Source organism: Gossypium arboreum, chromosome 12, assembly GCF_025698485.1.
Source record: "Gossypium arboreum isolate Shixiya-1 chromosome 12, ASM2569848v2, whole genome shotgun sequence".
Lineage (NCBI taxonomy): Eukaryota > Viridiplantae > Streptophyta > Magnoliopsida > Malvales > Malvaceae > Gossypium > Gossypium arboreum.
The window spans coordinates 80239566-80259011 of NC_069081.1; the positions used below are offsets into that span (position 1 = coordinate 80239566).

General features: G+C 38.1%; 1 non-coding gene across 1 annotated transcript; it reads right to left on the reverse strand.

Moving 5' to 3' along the window:
- Nucleotides 1-938: 938 nt before the first annotated feature.
- On the reverse strand, nt 939-1044 carry LOC128286339 (small nucleolar RNA R71). Its single transcript, XR_008276882.1, has one exon. It is a non-coding gene; the product is annotated as a small nucleolar RNA R71 (small nucleolar RNA).
- Nucleotides 1045-19446: the final 18402 nt, after the last annotated feature.

Here is a 19446-nt window from a genome sequence, read left to right on the forward strand (position 1 = left end):
TTAGATAACTAGTTAATTAAAACAAAGCCTCTTTATTCTTAGGCTAGATAATAAAAAGACAATCATTACTAGTACTTTTAGTTCCTTTGGGTTCGACAATCCGGCCTTGCTAAAACTATACTACTGTTCGATAGGTACACTTGCCTACATCGCGATAATAGTTAGTTCAAGAACCAGTAATTATAAATATTTAAAACCTATCACGAAACCTTGCGAGCAAGTTTTTGGCGCCGTTGTCGAGGAATTGAAATAATTGGAACACTCAATTTTTAGTACTTTAGCTATTTATCTTTTTTGCAATTTAATTTAATTTTATTATTATTTATTAACTTCCTTTTTCCTTCTTGGTAGGTTTTCATAGTTTATGACTAGAAGAAACCCGTCGGGACCATTACCATTTGACAAAGAAATCGATCGAACAGTTCGTAGAAACCAAAGAGAAATAAGGCGAAGCATAAGATACACAGAGAACAAGCAAGAAGACAATACTCAACCCCCAACCGAAGAGATGGCTGAAAACCAAGGCAATCAGCTACCTCCTGCAATTGCGGCTAATCAAAATCCTGCTCCACGTACTATGTATGACTATGCTAAACCTTCTTTAACAGGAACTGAGTCAAGTATAGTTAGACCTGTTATTGCTGCGAATAATTTTGAACTGAAACCTAACACAATTCAGATGATACAACAGTTTGTTCAGTTTGATGGTTTGCAGGATGAGGATCCCAACACTCACTTGGCGAATTTTCTGGAGTTTTGTGACACTTTCAAAATTAATGGCATTTTTGATGATGCCATTCACCTTCAGTTATTCCCTTTTTCACTGAGAAACAAAGCTAAACAGTGGTTGAACTCGTTACCACGAGGGTCCATCACTACTTAGGAACAAATGACTGAAAAATTTCTACTAAAATATTTTTCACCAGCTAAAATGGCTAAGTTACATAATGATATCTCTTCTTTTGTGCAGATGGACTTAGAAACACTTTACGATGCATGGGAGAGATACAAGGATCTGTTGCGAAGGTGCCCACACCATGGGTTACCTCTATGGCTGCAAGTTCAAACGTTTTACAATGGTGTGAATCCCTCAACAAGACAGATGATTGATGCAGCTACTGAAGGAACCGTCAACAACAAAACAGCTGAAGAGGCTTATGAATTCATTGAAGAAAATTCACTGAATAATTATCAGTGGCAAGTCGTGAGGACTAAGCCAACAAAAACAGCCGGCGTTTATAACGTCAACTTAGTTACTATGCTGTCAAATCAGGTAGAACTTCTCAATAAAAAGATTGATGGTTTACTTGGTTCTACGTAGGTACATCCAGCAATGAGGTGTGACTCAAGTGGAGGAGGTGTGCATACAAAATATCAATCCTTCAATCCTACAACCGAAGAGGAACAAGTCAACTATATAAGTAACAATAACTTTCGATCTCAAATTAACCCATATAGTAATACTTATAATGCAGGCTGGAGGAACCACCCAAATTTCTATTGGGGTGGTCAAGGGAATCAAAAGCCACAAAATCCTCAGGGTTTTCAACAACCACATTATCAACAAGAGAAGAAACCGAACCTTAAAGAGAAGAACCATCTCGGTGTTAGAAACCTATTTCTAAAATACTGAGACAGCACTTAAGAATCAACAAGCATTGATCCAAGGGCTCGAAACTCAGATAGGCCAGCTATCCAAACTAATCTCCTAATGACCACAAGGTAGCTTACCAAGTAATACTGAACCTAATCCAAAGGAGCACCTCAACGTAATTAGTACTCAAGATAAGGAAGGATTCATTGCGCCAGAGCCAGAATTGATGCAAGAAACTATTGTGAGCAAAGGGAAAACTGAGGTAAGTTATAAAAAAGTGGTGAATGAAGAATATAAACATCGTGTCCCATACCCTAACGCAACAAGGAGAGACCGCTCAGACGAACAATTCGGTAAATTCCTCAAGCTTTTGAAAATATTACATATTAACTTACCGTTTATTGAAGCTTTGTCGCAAATTCCAAATGCAATAAAATTTTTAAAAGAGCTTTTAGTAAAGAAGAGAAAGTTGGACGAAGCGTCGCATGTGGGGCTAAACGCAGTCTGCTCAGCTATTCTATAAAATAAGCTACCCCACAAATTGAAAGATCAAGGGAGTTTTACAATTCCTTGCTTAATTGGTAGTTTAGATATAAGTCATGCATTAGGGCTAGTATTAACGTCATGCCTTACAAAATGTTTAAGCAACTAGGTCTTGGGAAACCTAAACAAACTAGGATGAGCATTCAATTGGCAAATAAAACTATAAGATTTCCTGGGGGTATTATTGAAGATGTACTAGTGAAAGTAGATAAGTTCATATTTCCCGTTGATTTTGTTGTTCTAGACATAGAGGAGGATAATAACGCCCCTTTGATTTTAAGGAGGCCAACAATTATTGATGTTGGCACAGGTGAGCTTACACTTCATGTGGGAGACGAAATGATCACCCTTCAAGCTCGTAATTCTGGCAGCACATTGAACATTGAAGGTAATGGTCCACACCAATCTACTCAAACTAACAATATGACACAACCTACTTTGCAGAAATTGAGTTTCCAAGAAGTTCACGAGCCATGTTCCAGTAATGACCAAGGACACATTCATGAAGAACGAAGGCTACGGATAGAGGAGCTAGACAAATGGCGAGCACATAAACCAAGAACACACGATAAACCAAAGTTACACCAGAAGGAGTTCGATACCTGTCCAAATAAACTTAAGGTTGGTGATAAAGTCTTACTAGATATTGCAGATCCCCACATTGTCACTACAACACCAAATGAGGAAATCCCTCTTACGGTACTCAGTATTTTTCCATTCGATATAGCGGAGGTGAGTCATCTCAGGTTCGGCACTTTTAAGGTAAACAACACCCGATTAAAACCTTATTTTGATGAGATTGATAGCAGGAATAAGGAGTATAAACTCCTCAAACTGCCATGACCATTCATTGAAGAGGTAAGTCGAGCTAAGACTATAAATAAGCGCTTCTCGGGAGGCAACCCGAGCACTAACATTATTAATTTCTTTAAATTTTGGTATTCAACTCCTAACCTACTAATAGAGATCTTGAATACAGGTGTTTCCACAGAGACACGGCCAAGCACATGGGCATGCTTAAGGCCTTGTGAAAACAGGGCAAAAGATTTCCCCAACACGGGCTACAATAAAATTCCATGGCCATGCAACATGGCCGTGGTCGAGCCTGCCAAAACAACACGGGGGTGCGACACGCTCTTGTGGAAGACTCGTGGTTAAAATCGAGAAACTAGCACGGATGCGCGACACGCCCGTGTCTAACACCCGTGGTCAAACCTGTTAACGTAACACGGGCATGGAGCTTGAACACACGGGCGTGGGAGAAGTGAACAAAGCTAGACACGACCGTGTGAACCCACACGCCTGATGAACACAGGCGTGTACTAAATGTCAGATGCGCCCAAATTTGAAATTTGCAAATCACACGAGCTTAAATTGTGGGACACGGGCGTGTGCTATGGCTGTGTGTCCCAAAATCTATAAATACCCTACACTATTCACTTTCTTCCCCATTCAAAAACCCCAACCCTAGCCGCTACAACTCCACACGACCCCTTGCCATGCCCATGCACCACCTTCAACTTCGTTTTTGACACCCAATCTCTCTTCCTTAGTGTTTTTTTACTCTCTTCACTTTTATTTTACTTATTACTAATGCTTATTATTGCAATAATCTCCATTTCTTTTAATGCTTATTATTGCAATAATCTCCATTTCTTTTGAACTATCTTCCATTTATGTTCATTAATTTATCATTTAGTTTGCATTTTTAGTTAGTTATTATACATTGCATGTTAAATCCAGTGATTAGGAAACTTCATACCCATGATTTTACCATGCTCATTCTCATGATATTCCCATGCCAATATCTCTCATGTAATTTGCATTGTTCAATTAATTCTTATACATTTCATATTGTTAGGAAAGCTTCATTCTTTTACACATGCCATTACTACATACAATGACAAAGTCACAAAATTATTATATTAGTTATGTTGGAAATTGTATTCCTTTTACTTCGACCACTCATCAAGATGACTTGATGATTCTAATCGTAGGTACCAAGTCATTGTCAAGAGGAAAGAAAACCACCATACCTACTTCGAAGAAGAGGAAGGGAGCGTCCTCTTCCACGGGCCCAATCGCAAAAATTCGTCACCCTCTCCTACAGTTTCCCCAAGGGCCACAAGAAGAACTGTTCCAAATACTTTGGGCCCGACCTTTAATTGCGGGCCGCTGCATCGACTGAGCTACCATAGAACAAGTCCAGATGGTTGACGCGATTCGGGCTCTCCTAACCACCGACCCTTGGGAGCTGTTCTTCATGAATATCGAGTCGACATATCTTGAGCTCACGATGGAACTATGCTCAACGTTCCATCTCCAGACTGTAATGACAAGATATGATGATCCCGGCATGGTCCAGTTTTGCCTAGGAGGATTAATCTACCAGCCAAGGGTCCTAAAATTTGGTGTTGCTCTAGGCCTATGTATGGAGGAGTTTCGAGAGGAGAATGAACTACATGCTCTCAGTCGCCACATACATTTCTCTCCCTCGAAGTGCTGGCACACTTTGGCCCCTAGCACGGCCTCGTGCAATCCTAGCCATTCCAAGGCATCATGTAACACCCCTAACCCGTATCCACTGCCAGAACAGGGTTTCGGAGCATTACTATCATTTGCAGATCACTTAAAAAAATTAAAATACTTACCGATTCAATGCATCATATAAAATAAATATATTACCATTCAATCAACAGTTTGGCACTTGTATAAGCATCAAACAACAATATTGTTAGTATACTTGCGCATATCTTATATAAATTCAACATTGATATATCTATTTTCTCGACATGTCGCACTTGAGTTTAATAATAGTCTCAATTACATAATTTCCTTGTATCAACATATCAAAGATAATCATATATGTACATGTCATGAAACATATCATGCTCTTACTGCTTTCTTCACAAGCATATATCATTCATTTCATTATATCAATATTTTATGCTTCATCATTTCCATATATTTTATGTATATTTATTCGGTAATAGCTTATATCAAACTTAACATAAATTATATTCCATGTACTTATACTTATTTCGTTTATCCATTTTCATAATTATTTCATACAACGCTTTTGTACATATATTTCCATATGACCAGTTCTTGTAAACATTTCACACAACCATTTCATATAACCATTCGTCATCTGATACATTTTACCTGAATATCAATTGTTCAACAGATGTTATAGCGTCTCCCATCCACGGTCTTATTTATCTTTGACGTGATGCCATAGTGTCTTTCAACTATGGTCTTACTGATTTTCTGTCATGTTGCCATGGTATCTTTCAACCATGGTCTTGTTCTTTTCATGTCATGTTGCCATGGTATCCTTCGACCATGGTCTTACACATCTCATATCAGGTTGCCATGGTATCTTTCAACCATGGTCTTACACATTTCATATCAGGTTGCCATGGTATCTTTCAACCATGGTACTTTTAATTTAATATTTTTTCTTTTTTTTTTTTGTTTTCAGTTTTAATTGACATAGACGGTATCTTTCAACCATGGTCTTACACATTTCATACCAGAGAGCACACTCCCGCGAACCTCATCCTTACAGTGGATTACCAGTCTAGGCTAAATCCCCTGCAACGACAATTACTCTAATGAGCTTGGATCTGAATTACCAGTCCAGGCTAAATTCAGACCCTAATTCAGATTACCCGCTCGAGCTAAATCCATTTTACACATATTCTTCTGGAGGGCTATATCAGATAGGATCACCCGTCCTGCTAGATCCTTTTACCGTCAATTCCTTTTCGAGATCCATCGAATTTTCCTTTCATTCAACCGGATTTCTTCTCCTTTTATCAAATTTATCAATGTTTCATAAATTTTCATACAATGAGCATTCAAATCATATTCACATAAATAACATACAATCTCAAGCATTTAAGAATATAATTCAAGTTACACAAACTTACCTCATTGCTTGCTTGTGTTTATAATTTCATTAATCTGATATCTTTTCTTTTCCACGATCAAGTCTCATATTTGAGTCGTCCGAATCTTTATAAATAAATTTGATCATTATTTTCATTCATTTCATATTCTAATGCATTTAATTAATGCTCTAGGCAAAATTACCATTTTGCCCCTAATCTTTTAATTAATGACGATTTCATCCTTAGGGTCAGGAAAATAAAATTCTTGCAATTTAATCCTTATTTCCAGCTATTATTCTCATATATATTGATAACAATCCATGAATTCTATAAAATATCAGAGTTTTTCATAATTTCAACACTTTTCAATTTAATCCCTAAAACATGTTTTCCTCGATCTTGAACTAAATTAATAATTTCATTCAATTTTGTAATTTAAATAATAAAATAATCCATTTCATGCAATTTGGTCATTTCGACATGTTTACAAAATTGCCCATAAAGTTTTACTTTTATTCAATTTAGTCCCTTAGCCTAAAATATGCAAATTAGCCATGCTAGATGAATATTCATACATATTTTTCCTCCTCCTCCTCTCCATTCCACATCCTTAATGTAGATAACACACTTGTAAGTAACATTATCCATAATTTTTATTATTTACTTTTATGAATATTCAAGCTATCTATCTGCATCATAGTCACTAAATTATTTATATCTTGATCTATAGAACTCAAAATTAATATCCAATAATTTTCCCTGAATCTAGACTCATATATATTCTTACCATAAAAATTTAAGAATTTTTGGTTTAGCCAATAAGTACAGTTTATTCTTTAAAGTTACCCCTGTTCTGCTGTCTGACAGTTCTGACCCCTCTTCACCAAAAATTAATTATCTCCTCATACAGGATTCAAATTATGTTATTGTTTGTTTATATGAAAAATAGACTCATTCAGGATTTTAGAAATATAAATTTAATCCCCTAATTATTTTTATTCAATTTTTTATGATTTTTCAAATTCAGAACAGGGGAACCCGAATTCATTCTGACCTTGTCTCACAAAATTCATTATATCTCAAAATTTACAAATCCATTGCTTATAATATTTCTTATATGAGAAACTATACTCAATAATATTTAATTCCATATTTTTTTCATCTCTAATTCGATTTCTACAATTTATGGTGATTTTTCAAAGTCAGTCTACTACTGCTGTCCAAACTGTTTTTGTGCAAGCTATTAATTACCATGTTAGAACACCCTTATTTCTTTTTCTACACCATTTCTCATCACTTTCTCTTATTTTTTCTTCACTAACATATCAAAAACATAGGACCTTATGTAAGAAAACTCTACTATAACATTATTTTCATGCTTTGTCAATAATAACAAACTTAAAAACATATTGAAATCTTGATATACTTACCTTGTTCTATTGATACTAATCTTTAACTTGATTTTCTCTCTCCTCCAGCTTCTATTTCTTGAATCCAACTTGATATTCTAACTCCCCATGCTCTCCTTAACATTTTTTGTCTCTTGGTAGCTATGGAAATTCATTTGATTTTTGGGTGAAAATGGTGAATTTTTGGTAAAAGGACCAAATTGTAAAGAAAGCAAAACTTTCTTTCTTCCTCTTTTTCTCTCACGTTAGTGCATGGGAAAATATGGATGAGAATTTCTCATCTTTCTTTCTTTATATACTAATAAAATAATAATAAAATATCTTATTAAAGTATTAATAAAATAATATTTATCTAATTAAATAATTATAAAATATCAAAATATCTCTAGCATCATTATTACTTTCTAGATTTCTCTCTCTTCCAATTGGCCATTTTGCCCTTCATTATCTTTTAAAATTCCATCCTTGAGTCATCATTTAATTTGGTAAAATTACAATTTAGTCCCTCATAGTTCTTCATCTATTCAATTTGGTGGATTCATCCATTTTCCTTAGTTTCTAGATCATTCCACTCTTAAATTATTTACACTATTGGTCCTTCAACTTTTTCATATTTACACTTTAACCCCTCAAACTATGAATATTTACTCTTGTGCAACAAAACTTTTCTCACTTTTACAATTTAGTCCTTTCTTGAATTAATATATCATAATATACTTCTCAATATTGACATAACTCAAAATTTCCCTTTTTGTCACTTTATTTCCTTATTTTACTATATCAAAGATAATATCTTACTGTAAAAATTTTCAGGGTATTACACATCAGTTCTCCCACCACCCCTGAGGTACTTACACGCTATTTTAGCTAACACAATTACAGGGAGGCGAGAGAGCACTGGCGTCGTCAACACCCACGATGTCTACTTCTTATGGTGCATGTCGCAAGGGCACGCCATCGACCTTGCCTATTTCATCACCCTTGCGATTCAAGACTAGACGGAACGTGTAACACCCCGAACCCGAGACCGTCGCCGGAGTCGAACACGAGGTGTTAACAGACTTCAAACCACTTATTGAGAAATTCCAGACAAGCTGCCAATCTGTGTACTAGTCGCTTCAAAAATCATAACTTGAGTTTTACAACTCGAAAATCAGTTTTGTAATTTTTCCCTAAAACTAGACTCATATTTCCATCTACAGATTTTTTCTAGAATTTTTGGTCGAGCCAATTAGTACAGTTTATTAGTTGAAGCCTCCCATGTTACAGGGGCCGACTACACTGACCTTCATGCGTTACAACTCGAATAACTCCCTGTGCAGGGCTTCAATACTGATGCCGTTTATTTCTGTAGAAACTAGACTCAAAGAGGAATTTATACATATATGGTATGACTCCTAATTATCTCTGGTTAATTTATAATGAATTTTCAAATTCGGAACAGGGAATCCAGAAACCGTTCTGGCCCTGTTTCACGAAAACCCAAATATCTCTTAACATACAACTCATATGACCGTTTCGTTTCTTCCATATGAAAATAGATTCATCAAGGTTCATTTAAATAATTTATTCACTATTTAATTCCATTCCTACTATTTTTAGTGACTTTTCACATCCACGTCACTGTTGCTGCCAGCCTCTGTCATTAAGGTAGATTTTTACCTACTTCATAATTTCCTTGATTCAACTAGCCCTTTTGACATACATGGCACAAAAGATAATCACGATTAACCATTCTAAGGGCTAATCGATTCCAAACATTACCACATCTCTTAACTAACAACATACAAAATGATCATGATACCATGCCAAGGTGCATACAAGCCATTTTCGCATGGCTAAAAGTTTACATACCAAATTTTCAACAAAACATATTAGCCCTATACATGCCAAAATGCTCTCCTAGACCCACTAAGAAGAAAGTACCAAAAGTTGCTAGCGGTGTGATGACTTTGACGACGGTCTCGAGCACACCAAAATGGATCAAGAACCTAGGTAAGCAACAAACAAGCACACCAAATGAGTACATAACTCAAGAAGTCATAAGCACTACTCTACCATCCAACATTAATAATCATTTTTTTCTGTTTCTTTCAAATCATAACAACTATGCTACAGTTTCTTAAATTCTTGGTTCGATCTCATGCCAAGTCCTTCAATTAATTCAATGCCAAGTCAGCCCAATCAATGTAGACCCATTTCCTCAAGTTTGGAACAACGATGCACTAGATAAATCTATGCATACACCGCACAACTTCAAATTCGATATTTAGTTAATAGCTCAATCACTTACCTCATTCATCACAATTTATACCAACAACCAAACGTTGCACACATAGTGCTTATTATGTTCGCACACATAGTGCCATAGTAAATCGCACACATAGTGCCATAGTAAATCGCACACATAGTGCTATAATAAATTGCACACATAGTGCATTTGAGATAGCCTCATGCCTCAACCTCCCAATCGGCAAACATAGTGCCACATAATTTTTGCACACATTGTGCCCTATGTCAATTCATCATGGTAAAGCAATTTACTAAATTCAAATTGTACATATGGTTATATTAATAAATAGGAGAATCACTCCGAAAAATATCCATCCAAGGAGTTCTCACAACAAGTGCTTAAGGACTTACCTTGCGTTGAGTATAACGGTTCCGACCCAGCTACTCGATGTCCTTGGCTTTGCCCTTGCTTGTTTCTCCTTCTTTAACTTCTCGGGCTTAATAGATAAAGAAACTAGTTTAGTCATCTTGCTGTACATTTATAATTCAATTACACATGCACATGTATATTTGCATATTCGGCAACCCCTCTTACTAATTACCCATTTAGCCGATTATATACATGATTAAAGGTAACATCATGAATGGGCATACTTATATATATATATACATACCCGATTGTGCACCAAAAATTTGACTCAACATCACCTACATACTCACTTTGATGGCCGAATATACATATACATGTATAGTGTTATCTACAACATCATCTAAACACCTAAATTTTTCTCATGCACACTTGATCAACCTTTTTCCCAATCTAGCATAGCTTCACCTCCATTTGTGATATCATATAAATTTGCATGTTGCTACATTTCTTAAGTTCAACATCTCTATGCCCATTATAGCCACTCCCATAATCAAATTCTAAAAATCGGCAACATCCCCTTTCAACTATGTTAGCCGAATACTCCTCCCCTTCTTAGTCCCAACTTCGGCACCTCCAACAAAAAGGACTTAACATCTTCCCTTTCATGCTAACATAACAAGCAACTTAGTTCATCCATACAACTAACATGTTAATAGCATCAAGGTATCAACTAAAATTTTTAAGCTTCTTGTCAACTTCCAACTCTCCAACAACCCCAAATCCAACCTTGGGATAGATAGTATTTAAACCCATCACCCAAAGGTTGTGTAAACTCCCAAAAAAAATATTATTGAACATACCTTGATCTAAAGGACCACCTTGGCCGAATCTTGCTTCCTCTTCTTCCTCTAGTTATGACAATTGCAAAAAGAAAGAAAACATGAGCACTCCTTCTTCCCTCCTTATTAAGCCTTCAAACTCTCTCATTTTCATGCCACAAGAACTGAAAGAAAATGATGAACATTTTTTTCTTTCTTCTCTCCCTCAACTCACGGCAATGGGGGGTACACCCACACCATTCTCTTTTTTTTTTTTCTTTATTACTCATGTTTCTTATTTTATTTTTTCCTACATACCCACTAACTAAACATGTTTGCAACATGTTTCCACCCATAGTATGGCCGGCCATCATGCTTAAATTTGGGTAAATTGACATGCAAACCCACCTTTTCTCACAACATGCACTTATAGGCCACCCTACATTTGCCTAGCACATTTCTAAATTTTCTCACATAAGTCCTATTTGACAAAATTCACTTATAATTAACAAAATTCAAACATGAAATTTTCACACATGCATATGTACATATAGTGAGCATCAACTATAACAGTTAATTATTTTTATGACTCGGTTTAGTGGTCCCGAACCCACTTTCCGACTAGGGTCAATTTAGGGCTGTTACAATTCTCCCCCCCATAAGGAATTTTCGTCCCCGAAAATCTTACCGGTAAATAGGTTTGGGTAACGCTCTTTCATAGAGTTCTCGGGTTCCCAAGTAGCTTCTTCCATCCCGTGTTTGAGCCATAACACTTTTACTAAGGGAACCCTTTTGTTTCGCAACTCCTTCACTTCACGAGCTAGGATACGAATCGGTTCTTCTTCATAACTCATATTGGTTTGAATTTCTACCTCTGATGGACTAATTACGTGTGACGGATCGATCTATAACGTCAAGCATCGAAACATGGAAGACGTTGTAGAATCCTTTCAAGTTCGGGGGCAAAATCAAACGACACGCAACTGCACCGACTCGTTCGGATATCTCATATGGCCCGATGAACCTCAGACTCAATTTGCCTTTACGGCCAAATCTGAGTATCTTTTTCCAAGGCGAAACTTTAAGAAACACTTTATCTCCCACCGATACTCAATGTCTTTTCGCTTCAAACCGCGTGACGATTTCGACGATCCGTGGTCGCCTTCGACTTTCACGGATTACCTTTACTTTCTGCTCAAAGATCTTTAATCAAATCCACTCGAAAATTTTGCTTTCGCCGAGCTCGGTCCAAAATAATGGTGTACGGCATTTACGCCCGCACAAGGCCTCGTAAGGCGCCATCTTAATACTTGATTGAAAACTATTGTTGTGTGGCGAATTCAATCAAAGGTAAATACCGCTCCCATGAACCATCGAATTCGAGGACGCAATATCTCAACATATCCTCAAGTATCTCGAATTATTCGCCGGATTGACCATCGGTTTGTGGATGAAAAGCGGTGCTAAAATGCAGCTTGGTACCCAAAGCTTCTTGCAATTTCTTCCAAAATCGCGAGGTGAATCTCGGATCTCTATCCGACACAATGTAAATCGATACCCGTGTAATCTCACAATCGAGAAACGTACAATTCAGCTAGTTTATCCAATGAAAAATCAGACGACGGGATAAAGTGAGCCAACTTAGTCGGTCTATCAACAACAACCCAAATCGCATCCTTCTTGCTCGCTGACAATGGCAGTCCAGACACAAAGTCCATTGTGACTCGATCCCATGCCACCAAAACTGACATTTCAAATCGTTGTACATCTTCGTGCTCCCCGGGTGAATTGACATTCGGCTACAATGAGCTTCGTTCAGAATCATCGAAATGAGTTCTGAATTTCTTGGAACACACAAACGATTTTTGAACCTCAAACAATCGTCATCATCAGTTTGAAACTCCGATTCCTTGTTCGAAACACACTCAACCTGTTTTGCAACCAACTCATCGTCAACTTTCTGAACTTCGCGAATTTGATGAGTCAATAATGGTTTGGCCTTTAATTCGGCTATTAACACATTGTCGGGTAGGATAGACAAGTGTACATTCATAGCTCGTAAAGCAAACAGTGATTTTCGGCTTAAGGCATCCGCAACCACATTAGCCTTTCCCGGGTGATAATCAATGACAAGCTCATAATCTTTTAACAACTCGAGCCAACGTCTTTGTCGCAGATTTAAGTCTCTTTGAGTCATCAAATATTTGAGACTTTTGTGATTTGAATACACATGGCACTTCTCACCAAATAAGTAATGTCGCCATATCTTTAAGGCGAATACGATGGCAGCCAATTCGAGATCATGGGTCGGATAATTTTTCTCATGTGGATTTAATTGTCTCGACGCATAGGCCACAACTCGACCTTCTTGCATCAATACGCAACCTAACCCAAGTAGGGAGGCATCACTATAGATGACAAACTCTTTGCCAGATTCGGGTTGTACTAGTACTGGAGCTTCCGTCAAATGAGTTTTCAATTGGTCGAAACTTTTCTGACACTTTTGTGACAGCCTTAAAACGACCCTAGTCGAAATGTGGTTTCGGGACCACAAAACCAAGGCATAAAAATAATTTAATATTTATTTTATTGCCTATAATGTGTGTTAACTCATGTGTGATATTTTTATGCTTTGATTTAGAATTATAGATGTGAATTTCACTAGAAAGGACCTAGTAATAAACTTTGAAAGTATGAGGGAAATGTGTGATGACTAATTAAAGGATGCATGCAAAACAATGGACTTGCATGTCAAATTTCCCCATAGCTAGTGGCCGGCCATGACAAGGATTTATGGGCAAAAATCATGTCATGAAACATGTTTGGTAAATGGGTTATGATGGAAAGAATAAAATAAGGGTATGGAATAAACAATTAATGTTAGTAGATGAGAAACAAAAAAAAGTGTCCATCTTCCTCCATAGCTTGGCCGAATGTCCTAAAGGAAGAAAGAAAAATTTTGTTCATCTCTTTTCACTCTCTTGTTGGCCGAAAATACTAAGGTTAAGGAAGGAGTTTTGCTTCATACTTGGTTTGGAAGAGGATTAGGAAGAGGTTGGCTAAACTTGCATCAAGATTAAGGTATGTTTGAGGTTCATGCATGTTTTAGTTGCTAGCTTAATGTTCTTGTTAGCCCATGGTTCAAATCCTTGTTATGTCATGGGAATGAAATTCGCCAAAGTGAATGTGGTGTTAATGCCATTGCATGTTAAATGACAAGCTTGAAAGTGATACATGTGATGGAGGATTGAAGATTCTTAGATTTTCTTTTAGCATTTTTTTTTGAATGAGATACTAAGTTCTTTGTTTCACCATGACCAAATTGAAATGGTGTGGTGTTGTGGTATTCGCCATGATATATCCATAAGTATAATTCATGCATGTTGCATGGTAAGTAAGATTTAAGCTTTGGAAATGTGTATATATTTGGATATAAGCCATTTGAGAATTCGCCCTTGCACCTACATGAATATATGTTTGCACATGATGGATTGGTATGACATATATACTAATTCAAAGTGTATATTTGCTTGTGATGATGTGTTGATTATGAAGTAAATAAGAGATGTGCAATGAATTACGATATGTAATGTGTTAGTAGTAAAATGTATGCTGTTTTTTTTGTGTGGTATTAAGTGTATATTCGCCACATGAGGGTAATTAGTGTGCATGCATTCGGTTTGAGGCAAGCATATTGATGCCTATTCTTGGCTTAGAAAATTCGCTAAGAGGAATATTAACTAATGTGTTGAGTTCGATTTATGATTTCGTACATATGCAACTTTGATGCCTAATGTATATAAGGGCCAAGTACTTTGAACTTCACGTTGATGTTTGAATGTATTGAATTGCTTGTTGTGATGTAAAATGTGCATGACCATTGTGTATTTGAGCTAAAGGATGGCCATATGACCATTTACACTCCTTGTCATATTCGCCATAAGCTATCATGATGAGATTTTAATAAGTTAAATTTGTGTGAATTAGCTCAAGAGCAAAGGGAGCTAAATCCGATAAAGGGAAGGAAAAAGTAGTTGAATAGCCGTTTAAATCGCTCGACAACATCCAAGGTAAGTCTTCGAGTGATGACCCTACTTGAATTATATCAAAATTATGCTCCTTGTTTGTGTGGCCATTGAGCCGAAATAGTAAAGGTTGATAAATATTTTGTGTTAGAGCTTTAGTAACGAAAATGAACTATGGACGTGTCTTGAATATTGATATATGTGTAAGTGAACATTGAAAATATATCCGGCTAAGACCAAGGCATTCGTATGAGTTGATATATCCGGCTAAGACCAAGGCATTCGTATGCGAGTTGATATATCCGGCTAAGACCAAGGCATTCGTGCGAGTTGATATATCCGGCTAAGACCAAGGCCTTTGTGCAAGTCACCAAACCGGGTTATGACCAAGGCAATCGTATGAGTCGCTATATCCGGTTAAATCAAAGTATGTGATTCGAAGTGAGCAATCTTGCTGTGAAAATTTCAGCTTATACACTTGTGAAAATTCCAGCAATGAGGTATGTTTGTATGTACTTGTACTAATTGAATTCTTACAAGTAAGTATGCGCTAAGTTGATAAACGAGCTACCGCCTTGGGCTAAGTTGTTCTTTTGTGTATGAACATAAGGGTCGGTGATGTGAAATAAGTATGAGTATGGGAATGTGAATTAGTAAAGTGGTTTAATTAGCCATGTGAATAAAATACCTTAGTCAAAGCTGATTTCATTGCTTGAGACTTACTAAGCATTAAAATGCTTACCCGCTGCTTTGGCTCTCTGTTTTATAGGTTTCATTTCGTTAGCTATCGGATTCGGGATCAAAGAAGTCAAGTCATCCACACTATCGAAGCCCCATTTTGGTACAAATTTTGGTTGAACTTTGAAATGGCATGTATAGGACCATCCTTTGTTGAAGGTCATGTACCTTCCGGTTTGTGTAAACTTGGATAGCCATGCGAAAATGGCTTATATACGTTTTAGCATAGAACTATAATCGTTTGTATGTTGACCCTTATGAGGTATGGAATTATTTTGAAACGATTAGCCATTGGAATGGTTAATCATGATCACGCTTTGTGCTATGTATGTAAAAAGGGCCAATTGAATCATGGAAAGTATGAAATAGGTAAAGCCTACTAAAGGCAGATGCTGACAGCAGCAGTGACGTGGATGTGAAAAATCACTAAAAATAGTAGGAATGGTATTAAATAGCAAATAAATTATGTAAGTGTACCTTGATGAATCTACTTTCATATGGAAGAAACGAAATGGTCATATGAGTTATAAGCTAACAGATTTTAAAGTTCTTGTGAAATAGGGCCAGAACGGTTTCTGGATCCCTGTTCCAACTTTGGAAAATCATTGTAAATTAACCAGAGATAATTAGGAGTCATTCCATATATGTGTAGATTCCTCTCTGAGTCTAGTTTCTATAGAAACAAACGGCATTAGTATTGAAGCCCTGTACAGGGAGATATCCAATTCGTAACGCACAAAGGTCAGTGTAGTCGATCCCTACAACAGGCGAGACTTTAACTAATAAACTGTACTAATTGGCTCGACCAAAATTCTAGAAAAAATATGTAGATGGACATATGAGTCTAGTTTCAGGAAAAATTTACGGAACTGATTTTCGAGTTGTAAAACTCAAGTTATGAATTTTGGAGCGACTAGTACTCAGATTGGCAGCTTGTCTGAAAATTGTCAATAAGTGGGTTGAAGTTCTGTTAACACCTCGCGCTCGACTCGTGACGGTCTCGGGTTCGGGTGTTACAATTTTATTGGTATCGAGCTACGGTTTAGTCGATTCTAGGACTACCGTAATGCGTTTGGGTCTAGCTATACATGCCATTTTATGTGATTATATGATAGTGTGGTGATTTCGACGTTTGAACTTGTGTTTATTTATAGTAATGGATCCCGATCCCAACCGAGCGATAGCTGATGATGTGGAGAGTGTGGCGCTGCTCCCAAGACAAGGGACAGCGCCATGGACTCTCAACCTGTTGCTAGTAATCCGAATGACGAGGCTAGACAAGCCTTTTATAGCGTGATGAATGATTGGTTCAACCAATACATTCGAACTAATACTACTGTTCCACAACCTCCATTCCCAACAAACACAACCCAAGACCTACAATGCCTCCGTAATTGACCAAATAAGGTCGAATAAGCCCCAGTTGATAGAATCCGAAAACATGGGGCTACTGAATTTAAAGCTACGGATAGTGATGATGCCGAGCAAGTCGAATTTTGGTTGGACAACACGATCCCGCACTCGATGAGCTATCTTGTACACCGATGAATGCCTAAAGTGTACCATCTCCTTGCTACGTGATTTCGCCTACTATTGGTGGAGTACTCGACTTTGTTGTGCCCGCGAACAAGTAACTTGGGAGTTCTTCCAAACCGAAGTTTTGGAAAAAGTATATCATCGAGATTTATGGACCAAAAACGAAAGGAATTTCTCGAACTTAAACAAGGTTCCATGTCACATCGACTATGAACGAAAATTCGTGAGGCTTAGCCAGACGCTGCGAGAATGCATTTCTTCGAAGTCGTGATGTGTAAACGCTCAAGATGGATGAATGATGAGATAAAGTCAGTATGTTGGCATTTTGGAAACCGAGAGTTTGTGACTCTCGTCGAGCGAGCGTGCAAAGCCGAGGAGTTTAGTATGGAGAAAAGGAAAGCGAAGCGGGAGCAAGGGAGTTTCAGAAGAGGTATTCGGGAAGCCCTTCCAACAGTCATCAAAGAAACTTAGAGATGGCTTAGGCCGATCTAGAGACACTTCGGCTTTTCTAGACGAGATCGCGATCGACCCCCGTGACCACACGAATCACTTCGATCGCCAAGAGTGGGAATGATCGACGAGAGAGGACGGAGTGCCAGATTGTGGCAAATGGCATTTTGGAAGTCAGAGATTCCGTGACCGCCTCTGTTACAAGTGTGGATCAGTTGACCACTTCATTAAAGATTGCCCGAGGTTGTCCGAGCAGAATGTAGATCGGAGTGGGAAACCGGTACTACCACCGCCGAGGTAGACCATCCGGAAATACGGGCAAGGCTAGTGGTGGTCGAGAGGATCTAGAGATGTGCGACCAGATCCGAGGCTCGCGCCCAGCTAGGACTTATGCTATACGCCAGACGCGAGGATGCCTCCTCGCGAGATGTTATTACTGGTACTTTCACTCTCTTTGATACTAATGTGATTGCTTTGATTGACCCCGGTTCTACTCATTCTTATATATGCGAAACCTTAGCATCCAAGAAGACTTTGCCTATTGAGTCTCTTGAGTTCGTAATTCGGTGTCAAATCCTTTGGGTCGTTATGTGCTGGTCGACAAAGTGTGTAAGAAATGCCCCTAGTAATTCGAGGTACTGCTTTTCCACGGACTTGATGCTTTTGCCGCTCGATGAATTTGATGTTATTCTTGGGTTGGATTGGTTGACCGTGCATGATGCGGTTGTGAATTGCAAAAGCAAGACTATTGATTTGAGATGCGCAAACAACGAGATGATCCGAGTTGAGTCTACGAACTTGAAGGGTTGCCACCGTAATATCATCAATGTTGGCCCGTAAATATGTAAGAAAAGGGTGTGAAGCATACCTTGCGTATGTACTTGATGATAAGGAGTTAGGAATAGAACCCAAATCTCTGCGGTGGTTTGTGAATACCCGGACGCTTTTTCCCAAGAATTGCCGGGTTTGCCACTGTTCGGAGATAGAGTTTGGCATTGAGCTTGTACCAGGACCACACCGATTTCGATAGCTCCATATCGTATGGCACCAACGGAATTAAAGGAGTTGAAAGCTCGGTTGCAAGAGTTGATGGATAGAGGTTTTGCTCGCCGAGTTTTTCACCTTGGGGTGCACCGGTGTTGTTTGTGAAAAGAAGGACGGAACCATGAGGTTGTGCATCGACTATCGCCGACTTAATAAAGTGACAATAAAGAACAAGTATCCGCTACCACGATCGATGATTTGTTCGATCAACTGAAGGAGCCTCGGTGTTCTCAAAAATAGATTTGAGATCGGGCTATTATCGGGCCATGAATCCGAGATTCGGACATACCCAAAACCGCCTTCGAGCGAGATATGGTCACTACGAGTTCTTAGTGATGCCGTTGGGCTCACTAATGCCCCGCGGTATTTATGGATTTGATGAATCGGATCTTCAGATCATATTTGGATCGGTTCGTAGTTGTGTTCATCGACGACATCTTGGTCTATTCAAGAGATGAGACCGAACATGCGGAGCACCTGAGATTAGTGTTGCAAATTTTACGGGATAAGCAGTTATATGCTAAGTTTAGCAAGTGTGAGTTCTGGTTAAGAGAGGTTAGCTTCTTGGGTCACGTGGTATCTCGTGATCGGGTATTCGAGTCGACCCAAGCAAAATTTCAGCCATACTTAGCGGAAACCTCCAAGAAATATTACCGAGGTTCGAGCTTTTTGGGACTTGGTTACTACCGACGGTTTGTAAAGGATTCTCGATGATAGCCACACCCATGATAAACCGCTTCGTAAAGATGTCAAGTTTGAATGGACGGAAAAGTGTCAGAAAAGTTTTGACC